The sequence below is a fragment of the Artibeus jamaicensis genome, unplaced genomic scaffold, assembly GCF_021234435.1.
Source record: "Artibeus jamaicensis isolate MK-2021 breed Jamaican fruit bat unplaced genomic scaffold, CSHL_Jam_final contig_432, whole genome shotgun sequence".
Classification (NCBI taxonomy): Eukaryota; Metazoa; Chordata; class Mammalia; order Chiroptera; family Phyllostomidae; genus Artibeus; species Artibeus jamaicensis.
Genome location: NW_026521828.1, coordinates 5,290,650 through 5,309,546, shown reverse-complemented (window position 1 = coordinate 5,309,546; position 18,897 = coordinate 5,290,650). Strand labels below are relative to the sequence as shown.

Genomic DNA, 18,897 nt, shown 5'->3' with positions numbered 1-18,897 from the left:
ATCTGTCTGGTGGATGAATCTCTATTGTACCTTTTTTCAAAGCCTCTTCTGGCACGACAATGCATCCTTTGAGCAATACCAGAGTCTTTAAATTGTAGCACAAAGAAAACAGAGGTAACCATATAACTCACTCCAAGGCTCCGATCTTCTTCTTAAGAGAATCTGATGCATCTGTAATTACCTTTCACTAAATGTTTTAAAAAAACACCTTTTTTTTTTTTAAAAAAAAAAAAAGATCCTTGTTTCACCATGTGTTTTGCTGAACTGGATGAACATCTGAGGTCTACCTTAATCTAATCTTTTCAAACAGGAGAGCGTATGCTTTGTAGATACCTCTAGCAACAGGCTGTGCAAGAACAGCCAATACATCTGTACCCAAAGGGATATCCATCTGTCTGCCCTTTCCTGTGCTCCCTCCTATCATCTCTCTCCACCAACCTGTGCAAACATTTCATTCTTCATCTTCCACCCTCACCAAAGGGGAATTGGTTCCCTTTCAGAAGCACCTTCCTCTGGAGAGGAAATTTGAATGTCATACCTCTTTTCTTCATTCTGTTTCAGGTGGGGCTACAGCAATGCCTGCCCTGTGGTTACTTGGGCTCTGCTGTAGGATTTCCTGGTTACCATGGCTTCTGGAGGGCATTCCTGGGCATTCCTTGGGCATTTGCTCTCATCACGGCCATGGCTGCGAGGCAGCATTTGAGGCCATGCTCAGGGCAGGGCGGGCCCGGTCTTTAGCATTTCTCAAATGTTCTCACAGCAGCATCCTTAGGTAGCTGGAGAAAGCACTAGCCATTTTAGGGTGTGACTCTCAAATTCTAAACATCAAGAGAGGGACCAACTTCCATTCTCACTGCAGGCAAACCGGGCAGCCTGAGTACCTGCTGCCCTCAGAACATAAGTCAAGACCTCCGCTTGCTGCTCACAGGTGCTCCACAAACACTGAGAGCAGCAGTGTCTGCACTGCAGCACAAGGAGGTGAGATGGGGTTTCCAAACTGGGATGATGACTGAGTGGGCGAGACTCCTCACCCCAAGACCTTCCTTCCTTCCTGTGCACTCCTAGACACAACACCCCTGCACGAAAGCCACTGTGACTGCCCCTCATGTCCCAGTCAACACAATGAGGGTTTTCCACTTCCCAGGAAAGTGTTCCCATTCTCTTCATGTCATGGCACAAGAACAACTCCAAGGAAACTGGGGCATCTTATCTACGATTGGCAAAGTTTTCATGTTTCCAGGATAAGTATAAAAACTAACAACCAAAATTAAACTACCTTTACTCTCACTGAAATTATTTTTCTGTTAAAGACACCAGGGAGGTCATGATCTTAGAATAAAGGATAGTCCCTTAACTTAAACATAAATTTAAATTCATGAAAAACATATTACATTTTCCTAATTTTTCTCATTTTGCTGAAGACTGACTTGCAGGCCTTCGCCCAGGACATGGTCAAAGACAGCCGGAGTTCGACATCTGTCTTCACTCAGTCTCAGGGGGAGTTTCCAAGTTTAGCAGAGAAGTTCCAGACTCCCAGCGTCATGGGGTCCACATTCTAACCTTCACATTTTCCTTGAAGTACTAGGACAATTCAGAAAAGTTACTGCTTTGGAGAATGTGAGAAAACTTGTTCTGTCTGACTTAATGCTTCCAACATGCCAGGCACTGACTGGGCTGAGAACTTACCTATATTTTAATCCATAAAAATAAACAACAGTGGTACTTTTAGCTGCTTTCCACAAATAATACGCCTGTGCTTCGGAGAGAATGAGTAAGTTGCCTGAGCTCACAGTACCATTGATTGAATGGTAGTTCTGAGTCTTGAGCCCACATGTCTGTCTGACTCCAAAATCCATGGTTTGGAGTGAAATATTGGAGGCCATGAAATGGATCACAGCTCTTACTTCAGTAGAAGCAAAAATCCTCAGAAAACAAAACAGAAATAACAGGTTACCCTGACTGGTTCCAGACTCCTAAATATGAGAACGTTGATTATTTCACATAAAACAGGGAACACTAACAAAGCAGTGTAACCCCAGGTATTCGCAACTCTGAGGACTGGAGAGGATGCCCTGACCTTTACGAATACGGCGATAGCATGAAAAAGGGGCTGTTTGCCCACGTGAACAAACCATGTAAGCCCGCCATCCTGGATGATTTCAAGGTACGTTCCTTTAAACACCCGTGTTCTGTATGTGGTGAGCCTGACCTTTAGAAATCTGACTTTCTTGCACTCTTTGCAAGGAAGTGTTTCCTTCTCTGTCCTGAATGTTTCTCTGTGTTTCTTTGTCATTTCAGTCTTCCAGGTTTTCTTGAAATGGGTCCCTTACCCTATCTGATGCCAGTGGCCCCAAATCTCCTCCCTGAGTTATGAGTCTCTTGCTTTTCATTCAGCCAGGTCAGTCATCTTCTGCTCTGGGGTCCTAGTCACTGCTCACCTTGTCATCTTCCTCCTCTCCCTCCTCCCATCATTGTTATTTATTAAGCTTTGCTATATGTTTGGAATTTTTCTAAGTCCTTTACACATTTTGTCTCCTAAATTCAATCCTAGTTCTTACTGAAATGCATATTCCCATAAAAAACAAAACCCCAAAACATGACTGCCCTGGCTAGTGTGGCTCAGTTGGTCCTTTAAACCAAAAAGTTGAGGGTTCAATTACCAGCCAGAGCACATGGGTTTGGCTCTCAGTTGGGGCATGTACAGGAAACAACCGATTAAAGTTTCTCTATTTCTCTCTCTCCCCCTTTCTCCATCTTCTTCTCTCTCTGGAATCAACAAATATATCCTTAGGTAGGGATTAAAAAATAAACCAGAAAATGAAGATTTAGACAGATTAAGCTATTTATATGGTTGGAAAATGGAGCTGGCAATATAAGCTGGCTGTGTCCATAATCCATGTTGCCAACTGTTTTCTGTCTTTTCCTCTTTATCTGGAAGACTTGCACAATTTCTCTGACTACTGATACTCAAGCCCTAAAGCACAGTCTTTCTCCTCTTCCTGGGCCACAGGAAGTCCCTCTCTTCTGAACTTTCAGCCTGTACCCCAGAGGCATTATTCTATGCTGTTCCATTTGCCACTGTGTCGCAAGTTCCCGGCTCCTCAGCTGAAATGTAAACTAGCCAGGATTCACAGGCAAACAGTGTACGCCCACTACAAGCATCCAGCTTCTACAGCCAGTGAATATATCGACAGGTGGACTTTTTCTAGCAAGTTACCCAGGATGAGCCTGGAGCTTTGAGAGCATCCGCAGGGATGCATTCCGGAAGCTGATGGGTCTCAGCAGCAACACTACATCAGCGGGCTCATTATTCATTCTTCTTTCCACAAATGCTTATTGAGCACACAAGCTGCCTTAAACACTGGGAGAAGTGTTTGGGACACAGTGGGAAAGAAAACAGACGATACAGGTGAGGTTCCATAAAACAGGAGCCTCAGTCACAAGTTGGAAACCTGGGCATGGGACAGTAAGGGGTTATCTCCAATGCCAAGGAAACACAAACGCTCAGGAGGCCACTCTGACTAGCTCCCCTTCCATTTGCCTCCCTTTGGCTGCCCGATGTTGACTTCCTGCTGCACATCGAAAGACAGAGGCTCATTAGATGTAGCTGGAGTGGTGCACAGGAGAGGGGTGATGATCATTGAAGACCTTGGCAAATTGCATTGTCTTGATAAATTCTAACCCTTCCCCAAGCCCCACCTCCTTTTCCCTCTCCCTGGAAAGGCTTCCAAGGCTGCTCTTCTGATGGACAGTGTTTGTTAAGGAGGCTGATAGAAGAGATAAAATATGCCTCATGAAGGCGCAGTGCAGAGAAGCTGGAGTTGAGAGGGGACCCACATTTTACAATTGCTACACACTGGACAAGGCCCACACCTTTGCTCTATTAAATTGTCTACAGTCTCCATCTGCCCTAGTAATCTCCAGATAAGCTGGGCTCCTTCACAGCAAATAGCCTGCCGGTGTTCGAGTAAGCACCCCAGTCCATACCAGGTATCAGGGTCTAATTAAAATATCAGATGAAAGTGCTCTTCCCCAGGTGCCAAGCAGCCTGGGGTTCAGTGCTTCTTGGGACAGGCAGTGGGTAAGGCAGAGAATTCCACCTGGAGAAGCAAATGGCTGCGAGAAGTCCTAGGTGAGGACCACCTAGCAAAGAGTAGAAAGTTCAACTTTCTACTTTCAGTAGAAACACTGAAACCATCCCGTTCCTCTGGTCAGTATGATTTTCTGTTGGTTAGCATAATGCAACGAGTGTGGCTGAGTTTTAGACCACACAGGGAGGGATGCAGAGTCAAGGACCTCGGTTTGATTTTCGGGTTCTGGACTCAGACCCCGGCCTGATTGCGAGCACGTTGCACAGTTTATAACTCCACCTTGTGAGCATCCATAGCATGTGCATTTTGAGAGGGGGTCTGCAGGCTTAAGAGAAAAGAAACTGCAAGAGACGTCCATCAGCTAAATAACATACAAAGAGAAGCGAGAGGAAGGCTCTGAGCTTGAAAACCCACAGGACCCATGGACGGGTGACAGGGAAGGTTTATCACTTAAGAATTTAGCAAATCCTTCCGCCCCCACTTCTTTCCTAATGTTCTCTTTCTCTCTGTCTCTCTCTGGATGCCCATTTGTCAGCCTCTCTTCCTCTGCATTTCTGTCTTTCCCGCTCTACCTCCTTCCTCCCCCAACCCACACACCTCCTCAGCTGCCTCCTTCCAGTTGCCCCCATTTCTTGCTGTGATTTGAAAAAAGTTGGCCTTGGAATTAAAAAGATCTGAGTGTAAGTTCTGGGCCTGATGTATTTTCATTTTGTTTTAACTAAATACGACCTCCCACCACGCACCTGCCCCATTCCCTGGTCTTATGTTGAACTTTAAATGAATTCAATTGCAAGGCACTCTCTCAACAAACAAAATCAGGGTTTTAAAACCTGGGGAGCTCCTAATTCATTCCCTCAGGGACCTCAAGGAGCACCGCCTTTCATTTAGAAGGGGGCGTGTCCCATCCTTACTGCAGAGCATCTCAATGTGTGTAAGTTTCCTCTCTAGGGGGAGTGGTCATTGTGCTCAATACACTTTTAACAGTTATGCATTCATGCTAATGTGAACTCAGAAAAAACGAAAACAAGTGTTTGAAAACTATGGTCTCATTGATAAGAAAAGAAAGTCGGTTGAAAAAAACATACAGTCTACAGGTAGTATGAACAGACAGCATGCATTGAGGGCAAAAGTCCTCACGGGGGCCCTAGAGCGAATGCAGCCTTAGAAGAAATGAGTGCTGCGGCAGTGTTTACATCCTCACCGCACACTGGGTGAATACCGTGTTCTACACCACTCTTACGCTGTAGACTATGATCTCTCCTCTGTCATTATCCTTTGCCTGTCATTGTAGCCATCACTCTCTCAAGTCACCGAGTGGTTAGAACATTCACCCACAGGGATGGAGCTGGGGTTGAATCATGACTTGGGCCTCAGTCCTGGAGCACACACCTTCTGTTACATGCTATTCTGATGCGCCAGGATTCTAAAACCATGAGAATAGCCTTTAAAGAGTCATGTTATGAGCTCTACATAAAAAAGAGTCACTCTCACTTTTTCACTGTCCCACCTTGTTTTGATGCAAACAAGGTGAGTGGGTGAGAAAGTATATTTGTGGTAAGAAGAATCCTCACAGATCCTCCAAGGTTCCTGGTCCCTGATCTACGCCAGCCTTCTCCCATTCAAACAAATACTACACCAGGTATTTCTGGGAAGGGGTTTGGCCGATGTAATTCAGGTCCCAAAGCAGTTGATGTTAAGGTAGAAGGATGATCCCAGGTCCGTGTGACTAATCAGGGGAGCCCCTCAAAGGAACTGGGCTCTTCCTAGTAAGAAAGACTTGAAGTGTGAGAGGGATTGGGTGGGAGAGTGACTTTCTGATACTGGCTTTGAAGAGTGATGGATACAGAGAGCCACATGGCAGGAAATGCAGTGGACCTCTAAGGACAGCTAGCAGGGACATGGGGACTACGGAGCTACAAATGCAAGAAATTGAATTTGGCCAACAATGTGAATAGCTTGGAAGTGGTTACAGAAGGGAACACAGCCCAGTGAATGCCTTCACTTCAGCCTTGCAGAAAACCCCGGGGAGAGAACCTAGCCATGCCTTGCCTGGACCTACAGAAAATGTAACACAATAAATAAGTTCCTGGTAATTTGTTATGCAGCAATAAAAAGCCAATACTATATTGAAAGGCCTAAGTGGAAATCACATTACATAAACATATTATTATCATATATTTAAATGCACTCAGCCGAATCATTCACTGTATTTCCCACTCTTAGACTGGAGTACATTTTACCACTTCTAAAAACCAAATCACAGTATAATAGTAATTATAACGATATCTAACTCTGACTGAACAATTATGAGTTGTTCACTGGGCTCGGTGCTTTTCACACATTAAATCGTTTAATCTTTACAATCTTAGGAGGTAGGTACATTATGAGTCTGTTTTACAACTGAGAAAAAATGAAGCCTAGAGAAATACAGAGGCTGACAAATATTGTCATTGAAAAAAGTCATAACTGACAGTTACAGAGTTTGTGAACAATACATTTTGCTTCTTTTAGTCAAGGTTGGAGGCTCTCATCTTTCTTTTTTCTATGACTTTATGCTCATCTCAGACCTGTGATCTGGCCGTGAGCTTACATTTCCTCATCCTCAGCCATGGTGAATGGTATAACAATAATAAATAGGAGGAGGGATCAATAAAAGCATTGTCCTACTCAGACAGCTGCGGTAGGGGATCTCCATACTCAGCACCTTTCCCGGCTCAGATCAGCTCTCGGGGCAAAGGAGTTCTCCTGAATGCCATCCCCAGGTTATGTCGAGGACACGTGCCATCCCATTCAGGGTTCTGTGCCAGGTGTGCTCTTCTGATTCAGTTATTTCCCCCTGGGCACGGTCCCTGTCTTTCAGCAAGCTACCTGGTGGTGGTACGTGTGGGGTGGAGCTGGGATGCCTGGTGGAGCCATGGCCTCGCGTCCTAACAATGTGGCCTCTCCTAAGGTGAGCCAGCGATGCTTTAGCACTCAGGTCCCCACACTGCCCTGGGTTTGTGGTTCTAACTGGACCACGCAGTAAGCGCTTGGGCTCTGAACAGTTGCTAACACACTGTAGACCACATGGACCATACTTGAGACATTCAGCACGATAACCATCTTGTTCGTACCTTAGTTTTGTTGCCTTGACTTGTTGAGATCATTAGACTGGAAATAAAAAAACCTGAGGGTGTTTGTTATTTTGCTGGTATTATCATTTGCTAATTGGTTCTGTGGATCCCTGACCCTCAGATGTCTTAGCCTTTTTAGGGCTTAGGTCAGTGGCTCCCCAAGATCATGCTAAGGACTCATGATAACCTGAGGGCCTAAGAATCACCTGGTAATCTTGGTCCCTAGCCTCATAGATTTTGAAAAATATGTATAGTCTCTGTTACTGGAAGCACCTTAACCAACTGCAATGGTTGTCAAGGAGTGAGAGGTCAGGGTGAAAGGCATAAAAGCAGGCTGCATGGGACAGGAATACCCATGGCCTGGCCACATGTATCTTTAAGTGCCTCAAGTGGGGCTGAGCTGATTTGGGAACCCGTGGGTGAGGTGGTTTCTGGCATCAGTTCCAGTCCCATTTGAATGATACCGCTACACCTGGATGGTGCATTGATTTGAGTGACTACTTCATGCGCCACTTGTTAGGTGTGTGGATGGCACCATTTTACGGGTGAGGAATTTCACGCTCAGAGCCATCCGTGTTTTTCCAGAGTCACACTGCTCGAAAGTGACAGATCCAGATCTCGAACTGACTACTACCTGATCCTGGACTACCTTGCCAGTTTCCTCTTCAGTGGCGTGGTGACATGTTCTGGGTGACAGCATTTCAGGGGAACAGAAACCTCTGCCTCTGTCCCAGACAGTCCCATTCTGCAAAGCCTGACCTCACAGCCCCTTCGATATGTGATTGCAGAGTCTGTCTGGGTGAAAACACAGTGTTTCCATTAAAAATGACAAAAGCCACTTAAAAAATCCCATATGGTACATCTGAAGGCTGAAGGGCCACTTGCCACTGTGCAGAGGCTCACGAGCTTTCATGGAAAGATCGCAGCTCTCACACCTCTCTCTCCTGTGTATTCATTCCCAGACTCGAGTCAGCGGCGGGACGTGGCACTCCAGGCTTTCCTATGGGATCTAACTGAGGACAATGCTTTCCTCCACTGTGGTTCATTAGAACAACTCCAGGAGGTGGACGTTCAGAGCAAACAGCACTGGTCTTCATTTTGGCCTCATGGGAAGAGCCATGAGAGATCTTGGCAACTTAATGCCAGCTAATCAGGATGGAGGGCTTCCCCGGTGGTACCGGCCCTGCAGAGTGCCCCGCGTGCATCTCACACTTCCCCTAGAGATGCTGCGGAAGTCCAAGTGCACTTTCAGAGCAGAGATTAGAGTTCTGGTTCCATTGCTTCCGTCAAATTGCTGTGTGACACTAGGCAGATCTTATAACTGACAGACCTAGGTGGGCCCAGGAGGAATGGAAAATCACCAGGCAGGAAACTACACCATGGGAAACTGTGCCCTGGGAAACTGCCTGCCGCCCCTACCCAGGACAAACCAGATGCCCGGGTGAGATTGGCATCTGGGGCTGGTCTATCTGGCATAACAGGATGCAGCTTTAACTTGAGCCTGACAATGGTCAGCAGAAACGGCACCCAGCAGCCAGCTCTAGCCAATCAGACTCTGACACCCCAACCAGTTACCCTTCTCGAGGTTTTGCACCTGAAAACCCTGCCCTAAGAACAACCGAGGGAGTCTTAACCTCCCTTGGTTGGCTCTCCAACCTCCCTTGGTTGGCCCCACTTTCTTATTCCCCACTAAGAAACCCTGCTTCTTGGCTCGCTGGGTCTGTCTGGTTTCTTGAGTGACTCCAACCTAACAAGAACCTGTGTGGATATTCAGAGTTTATACTTGTGTAAAGTGAGTTAAAAATACTCGGTTGGTTGGTGTGTTGTCCTGTACATCAAAAGTTTGCAGGTTTGATCCCCGGTCAGGGAATGTGTGTAGGTTCTGGGTTTGATCTCCGGTTGGTGTGCATGTGGAAGGCAACAGATCAATGTTTTTCCTCTTTCTCCCCCAAATCAATAAACATATATCCTCAGGTGAGAATTAAAAAGAAATACCCAGTGTCTGTCCTTCCCTTGGTGCTGTGAGGTTCAAATGAGACAGCTGACCAGAGAGCCTTTAAAAATGATGTCTTGTCTGTGTGGTTCCACCAACTACGCTTGGCCCGCTCAGCACAGCCCTGGGCGGTTTTTTATGTTTTCCAGGGGTGACCGTCCACTTTGGGGGGCAGCTGGGGAGCCAATCCTCAAAAGACTTGTTGTTTTACATTTCTTCATTCCAGGTTGCAAACAAGAGAAGAAACCTAGCCTCCGGTTCGGCTGTGCGCTTTCTGCTGTAAATAACATAGACCTGAACTCAGGCTCCAGCTGTGTTTGGCTTTGTTTGTGAAGGGCAGGGCATCTCTGTTTCCTGCAGGGAGGCTCTCTTCTCTGCCTTGTTTTTAACTCCTGGTCAACAATCTCATGGTGCCTCAGGGTTGTGCAGACACTTCACTGGCTGGTAGCTGTGAGCCATAACATCTTAACTCACTGACAGCATCCTTGGCTCGCTGGACACCCCCAGGCACCTAAAGAGATGCAGACGAATGTTTGAAATCAAAGAGGCAGATCTGAGTTTGTTCGACTCCTTTGAACATGGTCCTGTCTGTGATTTATGGTTCTGCAGAAGTCACCAGGCCGTGGCTGTGTTCATCAGCCAGTCTCTGGACTCTGCCTTTGCCCATATCTATTCAGGCCATGCTGGTCTGCACCCAGACAAGTCAAGCTTCATTTTCACAGGCCAATGGGGGCAGGGACCTGCCACTGGTTGACCTGCTGGTGCTTGGCCCTGGATGCAGGGGTTCTCGAAAACACCACTGAATAGAGTTTAGGAGAGCAGAGTTCATCAGTTTAAATCCTGCAGCCTGATTATAGGTAGTGCCCAATTTCTTTGTTTTCATGGCTAAATGTCTCTTCTAGTTTTTTTTTTTTGAAACACTTGGAAGTAACTACAGAAACTCTGGGCACACACAAAAAATGGGATACACTTTATATGTGATTACAAGGAGGCTGTAGCAGTGACACAGCTTCTTGTCCTAGCTCTGATCCCAGTCCCCAGCCACCTTGACTTCTTGGAGACAATGTAATAAACCGTGCTGAGCTCAAATCCCAGCTCCACCATCTTCCAGCTACGTACTTGTCTTCCAGATGAGTCATTCTGCCTTTGGCAAGCCTCAGATTTCGTATCTGTAAAAATGATGATAATAATAGTAGCTGCCTCACAGAGCTGCAGGAGAGATTAAGTGAGTGCCCAGTAGCTCCTGATAAGTATTAGCTATTTCAGTTGCCATCAAGAGCATCCAGAAGGCACTTGAACGAGGTGCTAGGGCAGCTTCACAGAGGCAACGCCATCGCCCCATTAGAATGTCAGCTCCGTGAGGTTGCAGACTGTGCCTTCTTCACTTGCTGCCCTGTTCCCAGTGCTTGGAACACAAGGCAGCACCCAATGAATAGCTGAAGAATTGAGCAGATGGGCCTACGTTGAAATCCCAGCTCAAAGCCCAGTTCTGCTACTTGTAGTCTTTGGCAAATGGTTCACCTTGTTTGCTTCTGAGTTTGCACCTTTATGAAGTTGGAGGACACAACCTTGCAGAGACAGCTCCAAGAACAGCCAGCTGGTACTGTGTGCTTACTCTGTGCTGGCACTGGGCTAAGTGTTCTCCACGGGCTGCCTGGTTTGACCTCCGCAACAGCCCTTATGTGGTTGGTGTGGTTACTGGGTTACTGAACATTTTTTGTAGATCGTGTAGCTAATGTTCAGAGACATTAAGGACATGTCTGGGTGACGAAGCTTCTGAGAGATGGAGATGGGGTCCCCAGCCAGTTAGACCGAGGCAGGTCCCGTGTTCTTCATCACAATGTCCGTGTCTCATAAAGATTCCAGAAAAGAATAGGAGCTCACACGTAGCTTCTGCTGCTGCTGTTATTATTATGAAAAAAATACACTCACCACCCCCACACTCCCCTGACACTGGTAAAAGGAAACCATATAGTCAGCCTAGTCATCTGTATGCTTATAACAATTTATTCTCATGAAAAAAAAAATCCTGCCCAGTCGGAATTCTGGGATTGATTTCAGTGTATGTGTCTGTCACTCTGGCCAGAATACTGATTTGAAAGGCAAAGCAAACACGTGCATTCAGAAGGCATTTCAGTTGGGCAACTGTGAATGGTTCCCAGTTGCAGCTGGTCAGACAAGCAGGAGGAAGGGGCGGGTTTCCACATCTGGTGAGTTCCGACTGGTCCGACACCATGGGCACCAAACAAAGCAGGGCAGGTGCCTGCGCCTGACACCGCCCTCCCCCCCCCCCCATGCAGGACAGCCCATCACAGAGCTGGGGAAAGCCTGTGTGGGGGGCATCTCAGGAGTCATCTAGTCTTGCTGAGAAGACAGGACCAGAGAGAGAGGCAGGGAGATTCAGAGCTACCAAAGTGATGGCGACAAACGGTTGCTGATAAAAGGACTGCTTGAACATTCTCGAGAGTTCGTCTTCAGGGTGGATGCCTGGCCAGTACTCAGTCCCCCATTTTTTGGTGACAGTTTCTCGATTTGGGGAACCACCCACACGGTTCAACTACATTGACCTGAAAGCTGCCAAAGCAGTTATTATAGGGGAGTGATACAGAGAGTTCTGACGGTGCCTCTGTGGAAAGCTTAACTGTCCCTGAGTCTCCACAATGCATGAAACATGTTTTTTACCATGTGCACGAGTTACCTCTTTAAAAACCACGCACACAATTTTTAGACAAAGACAAATAGGTCTTTATGAAGGACAGCGCTTCACTTGGAAACTGCATCTGAACTTTTCTCCATCCCATAAGCCTGATTAGGAGCCAGACTGAAAGACAGTTTTTTTCCCCCTCCTGTAGTGAAGTCCCACAGCTCTGAGGCTGGAAGAAGGCTGCTCTCATTTTGCCTTAAGGGACTTGATGACACCAAGTGAGAGGAAGGAGTTGTCCAAACACTTACGCCTCCGTTATTTCTCCCAACGCCCATCATGGGGTGAGGAGGAGGCTGACAGTTCGTCCCTGTTTTAACTGGTTGGGAAGCAGAAGCTTCCCCCTCCATCTCCAGTCAGCCCACCTGACTGCCCACTAGGGAGCTGTGGATCATAGAAGTCACACACAGCTGGAAGGGCATCGGTTCCGCAGTCTTCAATGTGGGACTGGTCCCAAGGGAGGGCTAGACGCCCATTAAGGTGTGGATAAAAGAATTTCTAGTCACAATCATTTTTAAAAGTAAGCTTTACTCATATTTAATTATAGATTAAGATGCACTTTATAAATATATATGCATATCATAAAAGTGTATTTTGAAAGGTTTTGCTAATAGAGGTTCATGGGCAAAACATTTTGAAGACCACTTAATAGAATTATTCTATTTTGTCTATCCTTACCTGAGGACATGCTTATTGATTTTAGAGACAGAAGGGAAGAGGAGGAGAGATAGAGATAGAAACATTTATGTGAGAGACATCGATCAGGTGTCTCATGCATGTATCCCAACCTACATGCAGGACCAAACCTGCAACCTAGGTACGTGCCCTGATTGGGAATCGAATCTGTGACCTTTTGGTTTATGGAATGATGCTCCAACTAACTGTGTCACAGCTGCCAGGGCTGTATTTTTTTAACCTCACCCAAGGATATATTTATTGATTTTAGAGAGAGGGGCAGGTGGGGGGGAGGGAGGGAGGGAGGGAGGGAGAGAGAGAGAGAAACATCAACCCACTGCCTTCCCTCTGCACCCCAACTGGGGACTGAACCTATGACCTAGGGATCAAACCCACAACATTTTGGTAGATAGGATGATACTCTAACCAATTCAACTACCTGGCCAGGGCAACACAATAATTCTAAAGATTATAAAAGGCAAGTGACAATAATATGAGCCTTAAAGTCAGATGGATGTGAGTCAAAACCCCAGCTGTCCCATATTAGCTGTGTCATCTTGAATAAATGACTTTATGCTTGCTTCTTCACTTGTAAAAGTGTGATAATAACAGTATGTATCTTGAAGGTCATGGTGAAGATTAAATAGGATGAGATGTGCATGGCAGGTTGCTTGTAAGGTGGCTCCCAACAATTCCCACCTACAAGCACTTACACTTGTGTATAATTCCTTCCCCTTGAGCGGACACAACGAGTTACCTCTAATGAACGCAAGAGGCAAAGGCGAAGGGCTAACACTTCTATGACCAGGTTATAAAAGACTGTAACTTTCCTCTTGCTAACATTCTCTCTCTTCTTGCAGACCTGTCCCCTCAAGAGGGCAGTGTGGCAAAGAACAGAGGGCATTCTCTGGACATGAGCCAGTGAGGAACTGAGACCCTCAGTACTACAGTCCTTGAGAAGTATGATGCTACCCCATGACCATATGGGTGAGCTTGGAAGGGGATCCTTCCCGAGTCCAGCCTTTGAGTAAGACTGCAGGTCTGGCTGATACCTCGGCTTTGTCTTTGTGGGACACTCTTGAGACACAGAACCAGAAGCACTGCTCAAAAATTTCTGATTTACAGAAATGGTGAGACAATGAATATTATTTTAAACTAAATTTTGGGGTAAGTTTTTATTTGGCAATAGATAACTAAGCCAGCATGCAAGTGACTTGACATTGCATGTCATGCAAAGGTTTAGTGAATGTTGGTATGAAACATTTCTCCATCTTTATTCCATGCCAACAGCAGTCATCACTGGTCACAAACATTTTTTTCCTGGGGAACCCAGATATAGGCTCAGAATCCTTCCTAACACAGAACTCCAGGAAGTTATCAATCGCACAGATAAAACTTATTTGCCAAATCTGATCTGTCAATACCTCTTAACGCTTCACAGTTTCTCTTGTGCCATATTCTTTTAATGGGAGACAAAGACTTTCATCACAAGAGGTATGATGAAAAATTATTAGAGTGAATCTGTAAAAGTATATAAAATATGAATGGCTGGCATCGTGTATAGTCTGAATAGTAGATTTTGCTTGAGGTAAGACAAAAAGTCTAAGAGCACTGGGAATCTTCAGAGAACAGGGGAGGCAAGTCCAGAAGGGGGCGCTGGGTGCACCAAAGCTCCCCTTATCCTCACCCTCATGTTTACCATGGTTTGGCCTCATTGTAGGCCTGCCGTTCTGAACAAATGAAGGAATAGAGGGAGAATTGCTTTGGAAATGATAAACTGCTCTAAGGAGTAAATGGTGGTTTGTAAATAAAGAAAATGTCTTTCAAATTAGGATGGAAGATTTTCTCCACCCATCATGATAACACTCTAAGCTACTGAAATAATGTGTGTTGAGTTATTCTCCACTTCACATGAGCTTCCTTTTGTTGGTTAAAGCAGGGAGATATTTTGGAAACAAGATGACAGTGAGAATAACCCAAGGGATTGTCCTTTAGGTGTGTGTGTGAACCAAACACCCAAGGGTCGTGAGAAAATGTGTGTTATGACTCACTAGGTTTGGGATTCTACATTCCTAAGGAACTCCCAGGTGATGTGAATCAGTTAGCCCGATAGCAACCTTTCTTCTCCTTAGGGATGGTTTGTAGATTTCTAGGGTCATCACTACTCTAAGTCCAGGAGCCAATGGAATGGTCATTTGGTGATGGGTGTAGGGACTCTCTGTTCAGCAAGCTCTTTGGCTGGCCACCAAAATGCAGACAGGCTCTGTGAGGCAGAGAGCATGGCAACAACCCTCACTGCCCTGGGAAGGGTGACAAATGTGAGAAAATTAGATAAAACCCTGCATTATAGAACAGGCAACATTTTTGGAAATAAAAAAGGCAAATTCATGTTTTATGGAAAGAGAAAAACAGTCTCATCTTTCCAGTGTGTTTTGGAGCAAATCAGACTGGCACAACCTTACAGAACCCATTCATTTTGCGACAGAATTTAGTATGAAGTCACACCTCCAAGTTTGTCCCTTTTGTGATTTTTCATAATCTCAGAGAATCTTATCTTATTTAGAAAAAGAAGTTAAAGGTAAAAGTTAATCAAATACTGGTCATAAAAATAGTTTGACCCTAACATCAGGGGTTGAGTGAATTATGTTAAAGATGAACTCTGGACTGACAGGGATGGATGGCCATTTACAATAACCCGCTCCTAATAGAGTACTCCCTGAGACAGAAGAATCTGCTGTTGCCCTAAAACAGTGGCTATATCTGTGGCTCAATGCCTCTCTATGCCCACTGCTGCAGGCAAAACAGTATCATAGACACAACTGGTACTGGATAAGAGGATTAGAAGAAAATAGATTCTGTAGACATTCCACTCTTTAGGAACTTCCTTCCAAATCCCTTTCCATCATGCAGCATTTTCTATTATAATTCATTCACTTACCCCCCAAAATACATTCACACTGTAATGTAAGTATGTAGGGCATCTGCTATACATCAGTGAACAACAGAAAGCTGGACCTGGCTCCTAACCATAGGGGGTTTACAGTCTAGCATAGACAGACAGACATTAATTACTCAAATGAACACAAAAATAAATGATTGCCTGCAATAAGAGTAATTCTCTTTTTTTGATCCATCATTATGCAGGATATAAAAGTGTCAATAGAGAAGTTCACAGCAGGTGCACTTTGTTCCAATTTTCCTCCTCCCATCACTTAACCTCTCCCTTCTGCAGAAGCTCAAAGCATCACAGATGTAGCCAGAGTCCCCAGAAGGTGCTCCGGTAGCCCAAGGGCAGTGTCAAGATTCTAGTTCTTTGTGACACAGCCAGCTGACCTCTCACTGCCCCAGAGATCACCCTTTGAGGAACTTGGCTCAAGAGAGAACCTTACGTGTGGAGGAAAATCTCTGTGCACAAGGATGATTGGTATAATTAAAAATAGTAAAAACAGAAACTAGTAATGACATATCTTCCAATAGAGAATTGAGTAAATAAATGCCCATTCATTCCTGATACGTAATATTAATCAGTGATAAAAAATGGTGCATAAATAAACACATCCACACTGCAAATGCACAATATCTGTAATCTATTGCCAGGTTTAAAAAGCAGGTGATAGAATAGCTTGTATGAAAAGGAATTCACTTCATGTAACATTGTATAACACAATGATGTGTTGTGTTTACACAATCTTTATCTCTCTTGTACATATACAATATATAAAATTATATATGTACATAAAATTAGTAATATAGCTCCAGAAGGATTTCTATGTATTTACGCATCATTACCCTGTGTCTCAGTCCTCACTGGGGCTAACAATAAAGTCAAATCACGGTGGATGAAGATAGTCCACCTTAGCCAGGTAGCATATTTGTGCTGTAGCTGAGACCTTCAAGGTCCAAGTCGGGGACTGGTGTGGACGTTTTAAGTAGATTAATGAGAGAGAGATTTGGGGCACTCTGATCACTTCCTATAAATATTCAACTATAAGACCACAGGGAGCTCACAGGTGACTCTCAAAACTGAATGGAGACATCTGAGAAAATGTTATTTTCCTCCTGCTGCACAAAGTAACTGCCAATACCTGAATGACGGGAGTCAGCGCACAATGAATAATGAATCTGACAGTCATTTGAATACAATGAGCTCCTACTGGTAATTTTCAGGCATCAACCCAAATGCTTTCGCTTTAAAAAGCCTGGGTTTCAGCTTTTCTTTCTTTTGATTTCTTTTCAGACAGGTGGAAGGTTTTATTAAGCAGTCAGGATCTATAGAGTTGTGCACAACTCTGTGATGATCCCAGGAAAATTAAAAAGTCAAATTAGCAATGCATATTTAACGCTGCTTTGTAGTTTGTTTTTTTTTTTTAAAGTTGGCAGCAATGTTTACTCTTTGAGGGGGAGTTTATAATTATGCAAATTGGAGAAGCAGTCTGCTTATGGTTTATGGTAATGCCTTGGGTTTTATATCCAGAGTCAAATTATTTCTAAACATTTCTCCAATTTTATTCATGACTTGGCGGGGAGGTGAGCCAAGGCGAGGGGCCTGCTTTTCCTCCAGTGGCTCAGGATACGAGACCTTTGTCAGGACCGTTCATCCTTCCTTTCTTCTTTTTAACAAGACTTTAATTTTGTTCATCCCTTCATGTGGCCATGTGCCTCAGGGGATGTGGGCCCCATCCCAAGCCCAGGAAGGGACTAATGATCGGCTCAGACCAATCCTGGCTGTTACCATCTGCTTCACCAGGGACTGATTTAAGCAAGGGTATGTGCCAGAGTTCTGGCCAAAGGGACAGCCCCTGAAGATGTCAGATTTTGGTGATATTTCTGAGCTATTCAATGAACCAACCATGGAGCTTTCCTAATGCAGAACTTATTGTCATGAGAACTAATAACTTTTGTTATTATTGAGGCCATCTTCAGTCTGTGTTTTCTGTTACTTGCAGCCGAGAACACACCTGAAGTGATCTGTACCTTGACAGCTCCTGTGTTACTGAGGACCGAGTATATCTCTGTCTTTATTTCTATCCTCACCTATGTCTGTACCTTCACTGACCTCCACCCCTCTGCCTCTCTATCTGTGGGTAACACACACAGGGAAGAATTAATCCATATACTTGGGCATCTGCTTTACCAACAAGGCCAGCTGATATTTGTTTAAACAGGTAGAAGAAAGGGTAGTTTAATAAATCTCATCTTGGTGCACCAGAGAGGAGTCCATTTTGTAACCAATGAATAATAGAAAGAGCTACTCACTGTTCACACTGCTGCTTTCATCAAAACGAGTGCCACCAGTTCCAACCTTCCTGTCACAGCAAGCCTGCAAGACATGAGAGAGAAAATAAATACAAAATGCACCACCTCTTTTTGGCACCAGGCAGTGATCATGTATTTTGCCTTTTCCTCTTTATCTGGATGGTTCCAGCTTGAAACAAAATCTACAGATCAGGCTGCACATTTTTCCAGGCAGTTGTTTGAACAGGAACGACCTATGCCTACCAGGGAATCAGGTCTGCTGCTCGACTTGCTGCCCTCCGCCACATACATCACCCACAGACTCTAGCTAAGTGCCTGATGGCGCTATGGAAGGCGTGCTGGCCCAGCCACTCAGTGCATTTGATCTTCTCGGCCACTTCATCTGGCTCAGGAATGGGCGTAGGACCTGATCAGGGCCAATGAAAGTCACTTTCCAGTTGTGTGAACCAATGCATATACTCTTTTTGCTTAAGCCAGTTGGGTTTTCTGTCCCTTCTAACCCCAAATCCTCAGTAACACAGGGCTTTCACTTTACAAAGTATGAGATGGAGACTCAAAGAAAGGTAAGGATGGAGAGGGAGGTCAAGACTTTTCCATTCAAGGGCTCTTTCCACTGCAGTCTCTAGCCTACTCATTCAGTCATTCATTACAGTAAAATAGAAATAGTTGACATATGGACTTGAACTTTCTGCTTTGGAGAAAATGGAGAAGTCCTCCCCAGGGCTACCAAGGAAGATAATAGATTATCTCTATTATTTTAGCAAAGTAAAGATGGTTACACACGTGTGTCTCCTCATGCATGCATGCACCCCCAGCCCTTGCTCCCCCCACACCCACAATAGAAGGCCACAACAGGTGCGTTGGATTTTCACAGAGAACCTTCTCCCTGAAGGATCTGTCTAGGCTGCAGCTGGGCTCTGGGGGAAGCCCTCTCTCCCCACGGGGCTCCTGCTTTAGGGCACAGTTGACCTCCACCTCCTCAGTCTGTCTTCCGGACCCTGTCATCTCCGTGCCAGCCCTGTCTGCTGGTCTGTGACTGAACTAACCACAAACATCTCTCCACCCAGC

General features: G+C 45.2%; 1 protein-coding gene across 2 annotated transcripts in view; it reads right to left on the bottom strand.

Moving 5' to 3' along the window:
- Positions 1-18,897, bottom strand: part of ATP10B (ATPase phospholipid transporting 10B (putative)) — a 344,681-nt gene that overhangs the window by 128,962 nt on the left and 196,822 nt on the right. For both annotated transcript variants that reach the window (XM_053665940.1, XM_053665941.1), the window contains one exon: positions 17,830-17,893. The gene's annotated coding sequence lies outside the window, so the exon portion shown is untranslated. The remainder of the gene's footprint in view (positions 1-17,829; positions 17,894-18,897) is intronic.